We start from the raw sequence: 21719 nt of genomic DNA, 5'->3' as shown, positions 1-21719 counted from the left end.
AGTAATGCTACGTTCTGTTTGAAATTTGGAATATATGTGAATCCATACGTAAACAGGCTTTGGTTCAATTTTGACTCCAATCGCTCCAAGAGGTGTTGATTTTTTTTTTTTTTTTTTTGCGAATAAAAATAGTTTTATTAATGCAACAATAAGAAAGATAAATCGTAATAGATTGTCGTCTGTGTATTTCTCGTGATTTTAATTGTATGGAAATGATCGGAAATATTATTTCAATGAATTAAAATTTTTAACTGTTGCCATCTTATGTTTTTTAATAAATAAAATATTTGTAATTAATTCAAGTAAGGCTTTTAAAGTAACTTTCAATTTTCGCTCTTTGCTTTGCTTTTACAATAATTCAGTATTGGGATGGTCGTCAAGTTTTTGCATGTGTCATTTTGTTTTTGTTAGGAATATTGCTTCATCGTCAAGCATGGGGAGGGATCAGAAAAAGGAAAAATATAGAAGAAAGTTTCGTGATGGCCACAACATACTAGTTTCAAATTAGAGTCGTTGCGTGGGTTGTTACCTATAATCCTTTCAAATTTTAGCTACGTCTGATTAGTAATAATTGAGAAAGTTACAATTTAGCGGGAAAACAAAGTTGCGGTGTTTTGCCCCACAAAATGGGGTAAAACCCCGCAATTCGGATCTTTACCCCACTCAAGATGAATGTGAATAAAAAGGGTGACTGCTTGATAAAAGCACTTGAAAAACGTCCTTGAATCATTGGTTTATTGTTATTCAGCAGTACCGAACTTAAATATCTCACACGTTTAATCTTTTTTTTTTTTTTTTTTCAACTTTGTCACAAAAATATTTTCTTCTCCACCAAAGGAGGATTAATTACCCAGGAAAAAATGACAGCCGCATTATAAAAAAATAATTTAAATGCATGAAGCTATAATTTAATTGAATATCTAGTACGCAGTGCTTTAAGTTAACAGTACTTTAGGTTGAGTTTTCTAAAAATGTTATTGCGTCGTGGATGGAATCGTGTCCTGCTGAGATTACGACAATTCATTTATAACGTCTTCATTTCCAATGACTCTTCCTGTGTCTCAGTACATTTGCAGGCTTCTAGGTGTTTTATGTAAAAAAAACCCTTTACATAACCTCCTCCTTCTTGTCATATTGAAGTTATCTTGGCCACATTGTGCAGGGATAAGCTTCGAGCTATTCTCTACAGTTTCACTCGAAATTATAGGGAAATTTGTTTCTTCTTCGAAGTCACAAGCTTTTGTTCCAATTTTCAGAGATTTCTTCTATCGATATTTTTGAACCTAACTTTAATGTCTACCATACAGAACGAAGAGATGCCTGCAATTAAGTTACGTGTTTCATTAAACTCGACATTTCTCATGGTTCTGAATTTTCGCTTCTGAAGGTACTAGAACAAAAAATTAAACGTACGTAAACGTTCAAAAAAAAAAAAAAAAAGAAATTATTACAATAATGAAAGCACATTTGAATTGAAATGAATGTAAGATTTTACCTAACAAATCTTATTCAAATTAAAACCTCATGAGTAAATGTCCACCAACAATTAATTTTTGAAGATGAATAAGCTGTATAAAACACATGCTAAACAAAGATACTGATAATATTTCAAAAAAGAAACAATTTTAAGCCGAGTGGAGAGAATCCTTGACCTTTTGGAGATGCGGGGTTTTACTCCAAAACAACTGCGGGGATTTTCCCCATTTTGTCACTTTCTGAAAAACGCCCCATGTTGCTTTTAAGCAGCCATTAGAATAACTGTTTTCACGCGAAGGTGAAGCTTTAATGTACCAGTATTAACATGTAATTCATTGATTCTTCTTTTCAAATTCTACATTTTACAATATTCAAATAATATATTGGAAAAGTTAGATCAAAGTAGTAAAAAACATACTTATCCCCCCTTTCTCGTCTCTGGAGTGCGTAGTCAGGACAAAATTTCATTGATCAATAGGTTTCCATAGGACAAACCCACCACCTAGAGGTAAATTTCTTACACCAAGGTGATCATGTTAAAATGTCGGTGCGGGTTTTTACCCCACGCGGGTTTTTACCCCCACCTACCCTACGTAAAATCTAAGCTGTGAGCATGATTAAGTTTAGGCGCTGATCATTCAACTAAATAGTTCGAGCAAATGGAAGAATCTTTTTTTCTATTTTATAAAATTGAGGAAAAGAGAAGTTAAAAAAAATCTGTGAGCAGGTTCGTTCGTTATTTTAATAGTACAAAATTATATATTGAAAAAAAAATTAAAAATGCGTTTACAATGCTTCATTCTAAAAATTAACTAACAAGAGCTTTTTTAAAAACTTTTAAATTGATGACTTGAATAGAGGAAAGCCTCAAATATTATTTGCTAAGTTTCGATAGTTTAAAAAGGTAAATGGAAGTTCTCAAATTACACATAAAAAATTGAAGGGAAGATGAAATCCATAACTAAATATCCTTAGTAAAATTTTACATGTCACTAATGAAACTAGTTGAAACCAATTACTTGAAAATTTTCTGCCATTCATTAACGTTCGTTCATTAAGTAATCGTTCATTAAATTATTTATTAGCTATTATGCTTTGCTAGGACCCCAAATGCAACTTGTCGACCCGAAGAAAATAAAGGAAAATAACTACAAAAAAACCAAACCATATAAAGTTGAATCTACAAAATCTGTAAGACGAAAAAGGTTTGCTTCTTCGTCATGGGTATTTTGTGCCGTATTGCAGCACGAGATTTGAAAAAATCGCCAAATGCTTAAGGGATCAAAATCATATCGCATAATGAAATGATAAGTAAATATATTTATTGTGATTGAAGTTTTGTGACTTCCTGTTTGGTTTAACGTAGAGGGCCAGTTTAGAAAAAAAAACGGAAAAAGAAATCTCAACATAAAATACACTTTTCCGAAATTTAACACTAATAGTAGCTGCAATTCTATAAATAATTGAAGCCCGATATCAAAGAATACTTAAAGTGGTTTTTTTTTTTTTTTTTTGATCAATCACGATTGCTTATTGTTCTCACTTGACTGTTTTTGGCGTGCTATGAATTTATTCCTCCCCCCCCCCCCCCCCGCCTCCCTCTGCCAGCACCACCGTCGACCGGCCTCACGATGCTGCTCCTCTAGCGAAAACCGTCTCCAGGTTGCGTCCATATCCTACACGCATACATACACACACACTTACCCACTCACACACATGCCTGCACACACGGAAAAAAATACGTGATTTCGAAAAACATAATTTGAATTCAAGATGTCAAAATTCAAATTATTTCTTTTTTCTTTTTTAAATATTTTTGAGACGAACTTTGCTATAGCTTCCAATAGTAACATCATATATTTATTATTCACATGTGCGACGTAAAAAAAAATAATTAGATAAAGATTTTTTTTTTTTTCAATTCCTTTTTTTTTACGTCGAATTTTTTTTTCTTTTTTTTTTAAGTTGCTTAAAACTTCGTACTTTTGTTAAATCTTTCGATTTTGGGGTAAAATTGGAATAAAAAAGAACAAATTTGAATTTTTGGAGAGACGTTTCTTGTTAACCAAGTTTCCTATAACCACAATTTCACACTTCTGAATCGGTTAATCTAGTCAAGAGACGACTAATAAACTCATCCACATACAGACTTTCGGTTTTATTTTATTATTCTGACTATGGTCAGAATATGCGCCATTATTGCAGACTTGACGTTTTTCTTTAATCTTACTATCACAACATATTTTGCAAAGGTTGTCCTTATATGACTCTTGATATAGGTCAACTCAATAAAGAATGACGTCAGTTTTTACACCAAAGGTCTGGTTGACAGTAAAATACCGAAAAGCCTATGAGTTTATAAAATTGGAAAGTAGAAGCGTGATGTGAAGGTAAGAGACATAAAGAACTGTGTCACGGGGGGGGGGGGGAATTCCATGTCGTTCCTTTCTATTTGCATGTCTCTTGAACAAAAACTTTTAGATAATACTAGAGGACCCGACAGACGTTCTGTTCAAACTTATAAATTGAAAACTTAAAAAATTTCAATAAACCATCAAGTGTTTGAACCGTTTTGTTGAAAAAAATAAGTAATAAGAAAATGTTTTAAGCTGCTTGGTGTCAGAAAGCGCATATTTATCACAACTTGATTTATCTAATGCCCACTGAGCAGTTGTTTCATTAACTATTTTGTCTTCCGTACTTGATGGTTTGTTCCTTCAGCCATACTGAAAGGATAAAAAGCGCCCTCAGATATTAAGCGTAAAAAACTAACTACCCATCTAGAACAAAAGGGAAATCCCGCTGCAACATCCCCCATATGAAAAAGAATAAAACAATCGAAAGGATATCGTTTAAAAAAATGATAAAAGTAAAAACAGTTCTCTAAATAAGCGAAAATCACTCATCCCTCCCTCCCTCTCGATGTAAAAAAACACATTCTTCAACTAAAGTGATTAAAACTCTTTAAAAACGAAAAACAATTGTTTGCAATTTGAAATAATTCGCCAAATAAACAAAAATTGCAATAAATTACATTAACAGTAGCTCTAAAATGTAAACAAACGATCATTCAACTCTATTGTTTATAGCCAAAGTCGCCAACCACCACGTTACTGTAATCCAGCCGATCAGTGAGCGAAGCCAACTCCGACTGATAAGCGGTCCGATCTTTTGAAAGAAAACTTTTAAAACTTTATATATAGCCTAATTTGTTCTTTCTATGGAAGAGAAAGATCTTCCACTGCACTTAATTTTTTGTGTACAGAACTACCCTGTTGTAATTTAACTGGACGAAAATAAATTTTGTTTCGTCTTTAAAATTCCACCATTTTTTCCTTTAATAATGTACTGAGTTTGACAATCCTTAAAGTATTCTATACATTGGTGCCAAAACTTAGATGGATTTCAGTGATGCCGTCGCAACGACGGTAACGATTTCAACCGAGAAACAAATGTTCTAGGTACGGTACTTTTTGATTATTAGGAAAACCTAAAACACCGATCCGGTCACATGGTTCAACTACGACGACAGAACACACGTTTTGCGTGAACCTTCCAGTACTTTACTTTAAATATATTACGGGACCTAAAATCGTTGCTTTCAAGAAATGAAAAGGCTTCATTCTCTCTCTCTACGTTTTATCTATTCTCAATTGACATATGTCACAGTAGGAAAGCTCATTACAAAAAGTAGAGCTAGGTTTCTTGTTGTACTTTGGCAACGGGTAAAATATTTATTTCAGTTCTCGTTCAACAATAGGTTAAAATAAATATTAATCATTTGGGAGATATAAGCATCCAATGTTTAAATTAATTAATTAATTAACAAAAATGTTTCCGATTCGACCTATCGCGCTTCGAAACCATGCTTGCCACAACATAATTACACACACGAAATTTGATCAAAATCTGTACAGCCGTTTAAAAGCCTTATGGTGACAAACGTACGCACAGAAGATTTTTATATATTAAGATGAGTGCTAAATAACGAATAAATACTTCTGTGCTGAAAATCAAAGTATCAGTTATCCAACGTTTTGAAGCACAAAATTACAAATTACTACAGACCCGTGTTTTGATGTTACAAGGAACACTTGCCGCTAGTGAACATCGATATTATTAAACGAAAATACCTCGGATGATAAACAGTTTCATTCACTCTTATATCTGAAAATAATAATAATATCCGTTTTACTTTTTTTTTTTGAGCAATCACGATTGCTTATTGCTCTCATTTGAATGTTTTGAATTCCTATGATTTTATTTTCCCGCCACCTCCCTCTGCCAGCACCACCGTCGCGTCGACCGGCCTCACGATGCTGCTCCTCTTGCGAAAACCGTCTCCAGATTGCGTCCATATCCGACACACACACGCATACACACACTCATGCCTGCGCACAGACACAAACACACACTCATGCCTGCACACAGGCACAAACACATATGCCTGCACACAGACACAAACACTTATGCCTGCACACAGACACAAACACTTATGCCTGCACACAGACACAAACACTTATGCCTGCACACAGACACAAACAGTTATGCCTACATACACACACACGAACGCCTACACGCACAGAACTGCATACGCAACTCACATACATGCATAGATACACTCACACACGCACCCACACACATGCGCCTACACAAATACACACACATGCGCCTGCACAAACACACGCGCATTCACACACACGCTCGTGATTGCGAAAAACATAATTTAAATTCAAGATGCTAAAAATTCAAATTAATGTATTTTTTTTTTCTTTTTTTTTCAAAACAAACTGAGAGGTATTTGAAGGGAAATACTTTTGTTCTCTGTTTAACGACTTTATCTATTTAAAGACGGGTTTTCACTGTCCCAAATGCTCCACTTAAGTTTTATACGCATTCTATTTTAAGGACGCATTCTACTTAATGATGATGATTCGTGGTCCTTTGAAAGTCGTTAAATAGAGATCCAACTTAGTTTTCAAAAACAAAAGTACAATTTTAATGATTTTTTTAGTTGAAAAATTAAAATAAACACTGACACTTGAAAGTCAAAAAAAAAAAAAAAAAAAAAAAAGAAACGAGAATTTAAAATTTATTAATTTTGCGATGAATGATGAAGTAATTCTTTAAGACTCAACAGAAGTGTTACGAAGACGATATTAACACACTTTTATTAGCTTCACCCGTATGTATGTATGTATCTTGTAGCGGAATCTTGCAGCTCAAATTTCGCCCACTTCCTGCGATCGGATTCTTTTGAAATTTGGCACGCGACCTCAGACCCGATGACAATGCAATATTCTATAATCAAATTAATTAATTAACTCTTTTAATTGTTAGTTTCCTCCAATTTTAATCAATATTCTGGCATAAATCCAACAATGTGAAAAAGGAAAATTTTTAAAAAATACATTAAAAAATTTTCACAAAAGTTATTTAAAAATACCTACTAAAACCTTTAATTTTTCTGCATCAGACAGAATTTGTTCCAAAGTTCCAAGGTAATTAGAACATGAAATATAATTGTTTTTAACTAACTTCATGCCAAAATTTAGGTCAGCCTTCAACTGGAAATTCATTGCTGATCAGACCATTGTTGAATAAAACTTTTATTAAAATTCATCTCAAATTTTCAAAGTAATATAAATATGATTTTTGCAAACATACATCGATGACTCACAGTAGCTTCCCATCGGGAAGCCCTTGTATTAACTTTAAGATATTACATCGCACTCGTTTTATAAAAAATTTCGTCAATTCTGGATAAATATTTCAACTGTATATAAAAATGCATATAAACTGCACATGGACTTTTTAATAAATTTCTGTTTATAGATCAACTTTTCGAAATAGAATCCGAAATGTTTTGCTCGTCCACATTGCCAGTCATATTCTGTATATAAAACTTTGTCAAACTTAATGAAAGTAAAAAATATTGCAGTACTAAGACTTTTACAAAAAGAAGTAATTGCAATTTTGCCTGATAATTCTCCAACAAAAGACTAAAAAACAGAAAAATAAAATAATAGTTTAAAAAACTAAAAAAACACGCTTTCGTAGCGCAAAAACTAAAAAGTGAAAAATAATCTTTGGATGATAGTAGTTGACCAATCACATAATTTTAATGTAATACAAAAAAGCGTGGGGGGAGGGGGGCTTCTTATCAGTTGTCTTGACTTTCTTCCATTTGTTGCCCAAGCAAAAATGTACATAGACAGCACCCCACGCTTTTTTGTATTACATTAAAATTAAGTGATTGATCAACTACTATCATCCAAAGATTATTTTTCTCTTTTTAGTTCATTTAGCTACGAAAGCGTGTTTTTTTAGTTTTTTAAACTATTATTTTATTTTATTTATTTATTTATTTTTCTTTTAATTCGTGATTCCTTGTTTGAACTCTTAACAATCGGGTTTCGAATACGTTTTCAGTTCCGTCTTTCGCTGGCTTTTTATCATTGCAGTGGACCCTCGTTTTACGCGGGTTTATTTTACGCGGTTTCAATCATACGTGGTTCAGAATTTGACACCTTTATTTTATTTTACGTGGATCAGTTTCGGTTTTACGCGGATGCAGCATTGCAAACAGGTAACATTTTCCTCTCTTTCAAAATCCAAACTCCAAAAGATTGCAGATTACGCGTAATAAACTGTATTTTGACGTGCTAATAACCGAACTTGGGCACGTGGAGACATTTTATGCGATTGGTTCCGGAGCTCTTTCCAGAAGTAAAGTTATTAAACTCACAAAGTTCAGACCTCACTAGAAGAAGAGCTTTTAGGAGTGACAAATCAAGCCAAAACCAAAAAAAAATTAATTTGAATTTTGACATCTTGAATTCAAATTATGTTTTTCGCAATCACGAGTGTGTGTATGTAGGCGTGTGTGCTTGTGTGTGGGGGGTAAGTGTGTTTGTGTGTAGAGGGTATGTGTATGTGTGTGTAGGCATGTGTGTTTGTGTCTGTGTGATGGCATAAGTGTGTGGGTAGTTGTGTGTATGAATGTGTGTGGGGGGGGTATGTGTATTTGTGTGTAGGCATATGTGTTTGTGTCTGTGTACAGGCACGAATGCGTGGGTAGTTGTGTGTATGTGTGTGTATGTGTACGTGTGTGGGGGGTACGTGTATTTGTGTGTAGGGGGTATGTGTATTTGTGTGTAGGGGGTATGTGTATGTGTGCTGGCATAAGTGTGTGGGTAGTTGTCTATGTGAATGTATGTGTGTGGGGGGGATATGTGTGTGTAGGCATATGTGTTTGTGTCTGTGTGCAGGCATGAATGTGTGGGTAGTTGTATGTATGTATGTTTGTGTGTGTGTGTGTATGTGTAGGTGTCTGTATGTATGTTTGTGTGTGTGTGTGTGTATGTGTAGGTGTCTGTATGTATGCATGAATGTGTGGGTTGTTGTGTGTATGTTTTTGTGTGTGTATGTGTATGTTTTTGTGTGTGTATATGTGTAGGTGTCTGTATGTATGCGTGTGTGTATGTGTTTGTGTGTGTGTGTGCGTGTGTATAGTGTATGTATGCGCGTGTGTGTAGGATATGGACGCAACCTGGAGACGGCTTTCGCAATAGGAGCAGCATTGTGAGGAGCCGGTCGACGGTGATGGTGCGGAGGATGGCGGTGGGAAAATAAAATGATATTACACCAAAAACAGTCACATGAAAGCAATAAGCAATCGTGATTGCTCAACAAGGATACCGACTTCGGTGACACACAACCAAGTACGTTCACATTGAAAATTTTGAGCCATTCCTAGACAATAGAAATGATCTTTCTGGTTGTTATTGAAGAAAGATTCTATCATGGAAATGGCGCAAGTGATCATGGATGCGTCAATGCTCTGCAAAGAATTACAGAGAAAAATTCTTAATGACTGCCAAAAGACTATCATAGCCAGCTCTTCTTTATAAACAGAACACGAAATTAGTTTATGCTTTTTTTATGTATGTTGTGCATAAAATTGATATAAGTACACATTAAACTTATTATACAATTAGTCATCACTAGAAGAAGTATTTGTTTTATCTACGGAACCGAACCCCTATTTTAACACTACTATTAGGTCTCAATTTACGCGGTTTCGATTTGCGCGGCATTTCCGTGGAACGTAACCCCGCGTAAAACGAGGGTCTACTGTATTAACTTGTCTTTTAAAAACTAATCGCCCCTATCAACACTTTGGGGGCGATCGCATTGATGCAGGATCTATGCGAGATTGGCGTGTACTAGTCGCTTTCACAACACCAATGGGATTGTTGTTTTGTTCGTTCTTCATCGCTCGTATATTATTGAGTTGTAACTGACAAATTATACCTTAGGTCGCTTTGAAGGCTTGCATGATATTTTGCAGGAAATTCGGATTCAAATATATGGGAAAAAAACTCCGAAAAATCTCAAACGAAGGCGGTGCTATCAAAACAGATTACACATAAAAAAGTAATTGAGTGAAATATAGTTAATTTTACAGTTTTACTTCACTTTTACTCATTCACGCAACCCCCCTGAAATTCTTCCACGCGTAGGGTCCGCCCTACAGGTAGAGAAGCCGTCTTAGTGTATATTTTAAATGCGTGCACCCGCTGGAAGGTTAAAAAAAACCTAACTAAATTTATATTTTTTAATGTAAATCTGTTTTATTACTAACTAGCTGTACCCGACGCGCGTTGCTACGCCAACAAAAAAATACGTCATTATACTGATTTTCATGACAATCGGTTGAACGGGGCAGAGTTTGCTACTCTGCAGTGCCACCTGGTGGCGAGTGGCTTCAATGAGCATATTATGCGTTTTCTCCGTGGAAAAATACATATATATAGCAATTTTCATAAGGGTACCAGGTATCCAGTGAAGCCGTGACTATACTCAAATTTTGTACTCACGCAGTTTGCAAGATCAATCAATGGCTAAAAATATCAAATAGAAAATTTTTTAAATCCCCCCGTTGCATGAAAAGCCATAAAACAATACAGAAAGAATTTATTTGTTCAAACTGAAGAAAAATGGCAACAGCTAACTTCTTATCAATGAGATCTTTCACGCGAATTAATTTCTGCAGCCGATCATTTTATTCGTATTTATCCAATGGATTGTGACTTAAAGTGGAATAAAAAAAGGAACTATCGATCGGATTTTTTTCGAACTGTTCTATAAACATTCCCAGTACCAAAAATAACAAACGGTGAAAGTTTCAGCCAAATCTGCCGGGTAGTTTTTGAGTTCATGGATGACATACAGACAAACATTCATTTTTATATATATAGATAACTTCATTTTTATATAGTTTAGAAACAAAAAAAAAGAACAGATTTTTGGGGAAAATATGATTGTCTTTCGGAATTCTAAGCAATTGATTTCAATAAATAAAGGAAAAACTATCAGAAAACAGCTACTTGGAGGAAAATGCTTACAATAGGAAGCTTTAGATTCCAATTATAACATACGTGTTGTGTGTTACAAGAAAATGGATAACATTAGCGCAATTAGTTTCAATCTCGTTAAACCTATTTCAAAACAATGGCATTTGCATTGATATAGACGTGGATGATTTTATGGTTCTTTATGGTTCCTTATCTTGTCTCTTGTTCGCCCTTTCAGTGTGGTTTTTCTTTATTTAATTTTTTTTTAGTACGTTCTGGATTTCAACTTTTTCTAAAATAAGTCAAACGTAAAAATACGTTCTGTTACTAAGTTTAGGCAACCGAAAAAATAGATGCTTTATAGGTGCAATGAAATCCCATTACAAAGAATATCAATACAACGAATTATACGTTTTAACAAACAAAACAACCGCATACAAGTACAAAATCAATTAAAAGGCATTGCTTCTATTTGTATAGTGAACACTGAACGATGTAACCAAAAAGGATGAAAATATCATAAACACAGGCATAAAAGAAGCTATTTAAAGATTATATCTTCCCTCGTTAAATATCTCTTTGTATGGACATGATTAAATGATTCAATTTTAGAATCATTAGAATGAATTTGTAATTGTACAAATTAATTCTCAAACATTATTATCAATTTCACCAAATGCAGTTGAAACTTTTCGACCCCTACATAATATGTACTATAACTGAACATATAAATACCTTGCACTCATCAAAAATCTCAGAAAATGTCTTGTCCTGTCGACAGTTTCATAACAAATCTTGAATTGGAAGTAAATTTCCTGATAACAGCACGCTTAGAAATTTCAAAGTTAAATAATGCCAAAGATTTGATACTTATGAGTAGTCATAAAAATAGCGTGGAACAGTTTACACTTTTATTAATTGAGAGAGACCTAATACCTGATCTACAATTTGCAATAAAAGCCCACCACTAATCAAGAACTTCTATTCTATTCAAGAGTCACAACTGACTACAACTGTATTTATGTCGAGGACTGCATACAAAGTGCCTTGCCTCCATTATTTTATATACCGATAGATGGCAGCACCATCACCGGATCGAACAGTTAATGAGAATTTAGAACTAGTCCAAGAGCTAATAGCTACCTGGTACTAGCACCCCCAGAGGTATCGTATCACTTGGAGGACATTGAGACCACGAGCATATTTAACGTCGCCCAGAATCAAGAACTTATACAAATAAATGCGTGTTGCCAAAAAGAAATGCTCCACCGCATTCGTTCGGAAACGATCGAATCGCAATACGTTTTCAATTAGAGACTCAACCGTTTCGACCGCTTGCCGGTCGGAAACAGGTACCGGTGCGACTGGTTTCCAAATGTAGCCTTTGTGTTTTAAAATGGGCCGTGGTAGCCCGATCGGTAGATTGTCGGATTCGGGGCCGGAGGGTCCTGGGTTCGAACCTCGATGGTCGAAGATCCACCGTCGTCATTAAAGGGGACTGGGCGACGTTAAATATGCTCGTGGTTTCAATGTCCTCCAAGTGAGACGATACCTCTGTGGGTGCTAGCACCAGGTAGCTATTAGCTCCTGGTCTAGTTCTAAATTCCCATTAACTGTTCGATCCGGGGATGGTGCTGCCATCTATCGGTATAAAAAAATAATGGAGGCAAGGCACTTACTATGCAGTCCTCGACATAAATACAGTTGTAGTCAGTTGTGACTCGGAATCGAAATCGAATTCGAAGCTCTGTTTATTGCGAGGCATTTTGCTGTGTTGTTTTTCGTATTTGGATGTAAATACGTGTGTAACCGTTTAGTTTATGGTGTTGATTGTTTGGGTGCATTCGGAAACAAGGATCGGTCGCCTCGGTGCAACCGCAAGCGTTCGGAAACGCTTGCGGTGGAACCGGTGACGTCACTTAACCGCGTTCGGAAACGCTGCGGTTGTTTTCTGGCGGTCGACTTGGTAGCAACCTGTGGTACCGCTGTCTGGAAGCGGTTAGCGAGATCACAAACGTCACAAAGTCTGTGTTGGCCAATCCGGTCGTGTTTCATGTTTTGATCGTAACGCACGTGACTTGCCTATCATGAAAGTTACGCTTTGATTGGAGTGTCGTTTGCTGCTGAACTAGAACTACCGCGGTTTAACCACGAGCGTTCGGAAACACAGTTGTTCTACTGGAATTCCTAGAGAAATTCCAAATACGTCATAACCACACCGGGCTAACCACGCGGTGTAACCGGTGGATCGTTTCCGAACGCAGCCTTATTTGCTTAATTGCTGATGATTAATTTAGCAGTTGTTAATGATCTTTCCTGTACATAGTGTAAATAAATCTCCTGTGTTTTCTCAAACTCTGTGTCGTCGTTTCAAGAAAGTTTGAAGTTGTATCACGAACTCTTAACAATATGATTGTGATCGAAGCCAGTGTTGGTATGTACGTTTTTTTTTTTTTTTTTAATAGAAGAACAACTTCTAACTTTTTTTTTTTGGTTCATTCCTTTCCCACAGCAATTAGTCAAACCAATGAAAAAAATCCATTGCCTCTACATTTTATCGATTTGATGGTATCTAATACTTTACAACTGCATTTGAATAATAATTTCTTGTCTGAGGAAGTGTAAGAGATTAGTTGTTGTCGTAGAATTACAAATGTGAAAATAAATCATAGAGTAAAGAAATTACACAGAGAGCCCCTGCTATACTTAGAAATTAAAGCCGGAAGTTGCACCGCTGTATCCCAAGATCTTTAGCTTTTTGCTAAGTATTTTCAGATACATCTTGATTTAAAACATTCCATTACTGAATCTCCATAAGCTGTTAATTTAAACTCAGATATTGTTGCAAGTTTATAAAGCACGTTTTAGAAATTACTTTAAAGCATGAATTAAAATGCAAACCAATCCGCAAGCTACTTTATTCGGTCCCTTTGTTAGACTGGTGAAAACTATTCTCGCGAAGCGATCATGTCATCGTAACCCCGCCTATCATTGCACCGCTGTATCCCATAATTCCGACTTCAACTTTTCATCTCCTTTTTACCATAGACGGGGCCTCTCTATGTATATTCCTTTACTCTATGAGATAAATACGAACCAAATCCTTTACTCGTGAAATTTTTGGTTATTTTTAATATCTGGTCAAAACGTTGCAGGGCGACATTTTGTACTGCAACATTTAGGTGGCGGTAACAGGACTGGATACTAGTGAGTTTACATATAGCCAGTTTCTGTATCCATTTCTGAATCTGTAATGCAATTTGATCGACGAAGCAGGCTGAAAAAACGTGGACCGACACTGGTTGACCAATGGGACGTTTTCAGAGTAACGAAAGAAGGTCACATCGAACATTCGTTATAACGGTAATCTTAGTTGGTTGGTTGGTTTGTTTATCTTTTATGGCGCAAGAGCCCTTGAGGGCTATACTGCGCCAAATGATTGTTTTGAATAAATTATATAGATAAATATAAAAGTAAGCGTGTTTTCAGGTGAAAGGTATAAACATGGGTAGTTTAAAATAAGTAATAAAAAACATGTAGACATTAAAAACATTTAAATAACGTATGAAATAATATGTTGACAAAAAACCTTGAATAACAAAAGAAAAAGACAAAATCACATTTTGACGGCACAAACACTAAGTTAAAAAGGAGAATCCAATCTCCTAGAACGGTAATCTTAGACAATTTCTCGATCTTACAGCAATACTCTCGTTTTTTCCCGTAAATTACTTATCAAATCTTTCTTTTTCACTAACTAAATTGTAGTTACCGTGTGGTATTTGTGGATACCTAATTTGTAGATACTCCTATCAACTCCCAACCTTGTTTAATCCAATTAGATTCTTGATCAACCTAAGATAAGCTATTCTTTTCCCGTTAAACTCTACCTTGAATCACACCCATTTGTTTTCGCAGTCAAGGTCAACAAAAGCAAAGAAACACAGCAAAAGAGAAAGAAAAGACGCAGCGAGGGAACTATTTTTCAACTTCTTTTTCCGAAGAAAAAGGTTGAGAAACCCCAGTGTTGATGCCGCCAATTGATTTTTTAACTCCCAGAAGAGAGGATCTTCTGCAAGACGTCTTGGCAAGCGACCAAATGGCTCTCCGTACCCGAAGACCCCGATACGCAGTGCACTGCAAATGCGACGGAACTTCCCTCTTTCCGAATTAGAACTATGATTGCCGGTTTCTTTTGTTCTGAACGGACCATTTATTTTCACTCTGGAGAAGACGCGATGGAAGAGCATTCATTTATCCTCTGTTGCTTTGGTAGACTAACAGACAAACACAAACAGTCAGAAGGGGCAAAATTTATAGTTTCTATCAATGAGGCATTTTGTACCAAAACCAATAGTTTTTTGAGCAATCACGATTGCTTATTGCTTTTATTTGACTGTTTTTGGCGTCCTATCATTTTATTTTCCCGCCGCCACCCTCCGCACCATCACTGTCGACCGGCTCCTCACGATGCTGCTCCTCTAGCAAAAACCGTCTCCAGGTTGCATCCATATGCTACACACACGCGCATACATACACAACTACACACACACACACGCACACACACACGCATACATACAAACACCTACACATACACACACACATACACACAACTACCCACACATTCATGCCTGCACACAGACACAAACACATATGCCTACACACACATACACATACCCCCCCCCCCACACACATTCATACACACAGCTACCCACACACTTGTGCCAACACACAGACACAAACACATATGCCTACACACATACACATACCCCCTACACACAAACACACACGTCTACATACACACACTCGTGATTGCGAAAAACATAACTTGAATTCAAGATGTCAAAATTCAAGTTAACTTTTCTTTTTTCTTCTTTTTTTTTTTTCATTCATAATTTTATACATGAATACTATCTTAAAGCAGGAATTAGTAACTGGAGGGAGTAAGTGTAAACATTGGCTCGAAAATGCTGTGGCAAAGATCTCAAATCACATGGTTTAGCTTCGACGAATGGGAGACGCTTTACTAGAAACGAGAGGAAGAAACCTGATTTCTTCCAGTAGTTTACTTTCAAATGTAGGACGTGACTTAGGATATCCTTGCTTTAAGAATTTGAGGCTTTGTTCTACACTGTTAAAAATTCAGGAAGATTTTCTGGTAACTGTTACAGTAAAATTGCATCGCCGACGCATCGCTGATTTTTACGGTAATTTATACCGGAGAAATAAGCGATCCCAGCGCCAACTGGTTGCTGTGGCCTACCGAGGAAACCGTAAAATTTTACAGTAACATTTGATTTTTACGGTAATAGTTACTGGCAACACGGATGCCAGTAACAATTACCGTAAATTTTCCGGAAAATTTTTAACAGTGTATTCACCTTTTACTCCTTCTCAATGTATACTATCACTTTACCAAGAGATTTGGAAGATTTAGACACACGGCAGTGTGTCAGCCAAGTTCGGAAACAGACGACACATCTGCCAGTGTGTATCTTACACGAACCATTTCAAGCTACTTTCGACTTCCTCATTTCTCAAAAACTATTAAATCTACGTGTTTGAAATTTTGTATGTCTAATAGAGCTGCCTAGCAGATCTATAATCCTAAATTTCATGAATGTAACTCTTATAGTTATGGAATTATTACTATCTGAAAAGTGTCATTTTTTACACTGACTCACTCACTCATCAAAATGTTTACGAACTTCCAAACGTCTCACATACTTGAAATTTGGCATAAAGATAGATTTTCATGCATATGTAAAGGGAAAAATCTAAAAAGTCAAAAAACTACATTAAAATAACAAAAAACTACGCTATTTTTTATGAGCATCACGGCGTAATCACTTCACCGTGCGATTGCAAAATATTTCGCCACATAAATCAAAACAAATGGACTCGTCAAACGTTGCCCAAACAAGGTTGTTGCAGTTTTAAATTAACAATTTAATTTCTAACCAAAATGGGGCTTGAAACAATACTTTAAGTTCCGCTAAAATGAAAAATGATCCATCAAATAATTAAAATTGCAAATCTAGATCTAAGCCTTTAAAATTAAAAATAACCGGCTTCAAAATTTTATAAAAACTTTAGATATCAATTAAATGCAAAATTTTACAGGAGCAGCAAAAATGGCAGCAATAATTTCAACAATCTTACTAATATTATATATGCGAAAGTTTGTCTGTATGGATGTATGGATGTATGGATGGATGTTTGTTACTCTTTCACGCAAAAACTACTGAACGGATTTTGATGAAACTTTACAATAATATAGCTTATGCATCAGAATAACACATAGGGTAGTTTTCGTCCCGTTATGGGGGGCAAAACCCCCTTAGGGAGGCAATAAAACACAATTTTTGTATAAATTCTCTAATATTGGGATGAAAAAATACTTGCACATATTTACATTATATGTCCATCGAAAGCTCTGATTTTTCTGCTGAAGATGGCACCTGTTCGAAATTTCCAAGTATAGAATAAAAAACAAGTTATGAGCTTTTTAGATCCATGTTCGAAGGCTTTCCTCAACTCAATACAGTATTTAGTGTATCATCTCAACTCCCTGTCGATAGCGACAATTGTTGTATTGTTGATTTTCTTTGCTTTTCGTGATTGTTCAAGGCTTTTCTCAAGTCAAATCTTGAAGTAAGATTTTTGCACAAGATTGGCAAATAATACATGATTTGGCTGATGGTTTTCCATTTAAACGGAATTTTAATGTAATTAATGGTTTTTATTATTATTTATACTGATTGAACACTTACTCATTATCCAAACAACCAGCAGATCGCCAAAATTTTTGCAGAAAGATTTCCGTAGCTGATGCATTTGGCAGTTTTTTCAACGTTGCTGTTTTTGAAGCCGAAGACTGCGTCATAATGTTTCTCAGCTTTCACCATGCAAACAAAATATCGCCAATCAAAGAATTTTCAAAAGACTTTTTTTACTGTGTTAAATAATCCAGCAACTAAATTAGGCAAATCCATAAACAGCACAAAAACTTCCATTAATTTTCTTTTTTGCACAATTTCAAACAATCACCAAATTTTATTACTTATTTTGGTAACATTTCGGATGAAACTGTTTAGCGCCATTTTATGGTGACCAAAAATATCTCAGCATCTGGCGACGATATCTCTGTAACGAAAATTAATATCATATCGTTTTACAAAGTAAGGAAAGAATGGGGGAGCATCATCGAAGGTACCCCGAAACGACTTTCGAAAATTCGGTAAAATCACACCAAGCGCCACAATAATTGAAATTTCCCGAAATAACTAAAGCAAGTATATGGGGATTACGAACGCAGCTACTTTTTTTAAATCACTTCATGCTTCATTAGCCATACAGAGAAGGTTTTAGACTCCATGTTAAAAAAAAGTATCAACAGATTAATCTTTTTAAACATGAGAAGATTAATTTCATGTTTTTTAAATTTGTATATGCTTAAATATAGTGCTTTCTTTTCTAAATCAATACTACTTTGTTCTTTATACTTATTGCTATTTTAGTTTTATGGGTAAGGAAGAAACTCGATTTTTAATCACGTCAAAAAGGTGTGTTTTAAATTCTTTCACTTAAAACAGAAAACAAAAGCAAGTAACGATTTTTTCTAATAATTATTACTGACCCAGGCAACGCCGGGTATTTTTGCTAGTTGAGAAATATTTTCGCAAATTCTGCATATTTTACGATCTACGTTATGATAATCCCCCCGAACAATAAAAAAAACCCAGACAGATTTTGAGATGAGTTTTAGCAATTTTCTTAATTGTCGACAAATTTGAGGAAGCCAAAGACCAAGAGCTAATGTACGTTGGCCTTGCTGATAAATGGGAAAACAGATGATTACTCTCCAAAATTGGCGATCGCGCCAAGTTCCCAGTTATCAAAATATCTTCATAACTCCTAATAAAAAGAAACCGCAAACCAGTGCACCGTAACAGCAGGGGAAAAAAAGGAAATCATATATATGTAATATACGCTTTTGCATTTATAACTGTCTAAATTAGAACACAACCTTTGATTTAGCTTTTCAAAAAGTAATGATATACCAACAAAACATAAATGTGGAAAAGAAGCCAAGTTCGGTTGAAATGAGGTGCGGGAAAGACGGTGTCACCGACAAAAAAAGTTCAGAGCTAAACAGTTCATTTAGAAAACAATTTTTTACTTTCTTTGATATTGGATTTAAAATTTGGCAAGTTTGAAAAAAAAAAAAAAGTAGTGATGACTAAAACTTGCTGCAAGTTTAAAATCCATTATTAAAGCAAGTAAAAAATTGTTTTCTAAATGAATTGAAGAACGTGGGAAAATCCAACTTCTATGAGGAACTGCTATGGAACTTGGTAATTGTTTAGATCTGAACTTATTTTTGTCGGTGACACCGTATTTCCCGCACCTCATTTCAACCGAACTTGGCTTCTTTTCCACATTTATGTTTTGTTGGGATATCTACCTCTTAATCAGGTCATAAACAGTTGCCAGAAACCCGTTTCATTTCAAAACCAGGTAAAACCATTGCTTTTACTATATCGTTATTGTCAATGTGTGCGGATAACATCAACTACACTATTTCAATAAATTGCTTTACCAACACGCATTCAAAACTGTTCAGGCTAGTACATGACATAAAAGTAAGAAATCATTTGAATTTAATCGTAATTTGAGTGGAAAATTAAACTAGTATGTTGTGGCCATTACGAAACTTTCTTCTATATTTTTCTTTTTTTTTTTCTGATCCCTCCCCATGCTTGATGAGGAAGCAATATTCCCAACAAAAACAAAATTTCACATGAAAAAACTTGACGACCATTCCAATGTCTGAATTATTGCAAAAGCAAAGCAAAAAGCGAAAAATGAAAGTTATTTTAAAAGCCTTTCTTAAATTAATTACAAATATTTTATTTATTAACAAACATAAGATGGCAACAGTTAAAAATTTTAAATCATTGAGATAATATTTCCGATCATTTCCATACAATTAAAATCACGAGAAATACGCAGACGACAATCTATTACGATTTATCTCTCTTATTGTTGCATTAATAAAGCTATTTTTATTCGCAAAAAAAAAAAAAAAATTAATAAATCAACACCTCTTGGAGGGATTGGCGTCCAAATTGAACCAAAGCCTGTTTACATATGGATTCTAATATATATTTCAAATTTCAACCAGAACGTAGCATTACTTCTTGAGATAGGGCACTCACAATGGAAAAAAAGAACGGGCGATTGCGCTACCCCCTTTTTAGCTGTTGACACCAAAATAAAATCAGCTCTTATACCCACTAAGGACTACTTGCCGATAAATTTTTCTTTCATTCTGTTCATTATTTCTTGAGATACAGCAGTCACAATTGACGACAAAAAACGTTCTATAGCTCAACCCCCGTTTGAGTTATTGACACCAAAATTGAATCAGCACCTGTTCCTGTTAATGGCAACATATGGACTAAATTTTGTCTGATTCCGCCAGTTACTTCCTGAGGAATAGCAAGCACGCGTAACTCAAAAAACGTCCCATTGCTCCACTCCCCTTGGAGGAATTCGCGCCAAAAACCAATGGGCACAAGTTCACATAGGGGCACATATGTGTACCAAATTTCGTTCGATTTCATGCGGTAGTTTTTGCTGTAGAGCGGCCACAAAAAACTGGTCACACACAGACGTGACACACACACATACACACACACATACATACACACACACATACACACACAGACAGACAGACATTTTCCAAAAATAGTCGAAATGGACTCAGCACACCTCAAAACGTTCGAATCCGACAAAATTCGAAATTCGAAAATTTGCACGAATCCAATACTTTCTTCTATATATTAGATATAGAAGAAAGTAAAAATGGAAATAAAATAAGACCGATATAGTTTAAAACAAGCTCATCTCAAACTACTTCTAACTGTAATACTTAGAAAATACTGGTAATTTAGGCCTGCTATACACGAGGTAGTTAGTAGAATCAACTTTCGAAAAAGTTTCCTGTCAACTAGTTCAATGGCGTTTTTCGTTGTCTTCGCACGAAGCAACTTAGTTGAATAATTTTTTTCCTAATAAGCCGAATTTATTCGAGTAGCTGCTACGCAACCAGTTGAAATTGAACCCAGTTGACACAACTAGTTTACTCTTGTGTACACTGTAAAAAAATTTCGAAACGTTACTAGTTATTTCCGTGTAACGTTTCGTTATTTCAGTGATTTTTATCCACTTCCTGGAAAAGTCAAGAATCTTCGTCAAAAAGTTTCCTGAATTGCTTCAAGTTTGACTTCTCACTGTAGTGAAAACTATTTTTAGCTCCCAGTTTAAAGATCAACTGAGCGTATTTATAAAGTATATCGGCTTCATTGCGATTGCGGTCCGTCCAGACTGATTAATCCCCCAAAGGTAGAGAATCAGTCCATGGACTGCTTGGAATTGCAGGAGGATACAATTCTTGTTATTCTATTCTATTCTATTCAAGAGTCACAACTGACTACAACTGTATTTATGTCGAGGACTGCATACTAAGTGCCTTGCCTCCATTATTTTTAATACCGATAGATGGCAGCACCATCACCGGATCGAACAGTTAATGAGAATTTAGAACTAGTCCAAGAGCTAATAGCTACCTGGTACTAGCACCCCCAGAGGTATCGTTTCACTTGGAGGACATTGAGACCACGAGCATATTTAACGTCGCCCAGTCCCCTTTAATGACGACGGTGGGTCTTCGGCCAGCGAAAAAAAAAAAAAAAAAAAAAAAAAAAAAAAAAAAAAATTTCTTGTTACTTTCTTGCAATTCTGCTTTGGCCATGTTTCCAATACTGATTATGGAACTTTCTTGATAAATCAGGAAGGTCCAAGCTATTATATTATACC

Source organism: Uloborus diversus, chromosome 2 (genome assembly GCF_026930045.1).
Source record: "Uloborus diversus isolate 005 chromosome 2, Udiv.v.3.1, whole genome shotgun sequence".
NCBI lineage: Eukaryota > Metazoa > Arthropoda > Arachnida > Araneae > Uloboridae > Uloborus > Uloborus diversus.
The sequence above is the reverse complement of the archived record's forward strand: the minus strand, read 5'-3'. Positions refer to the sequence as shown.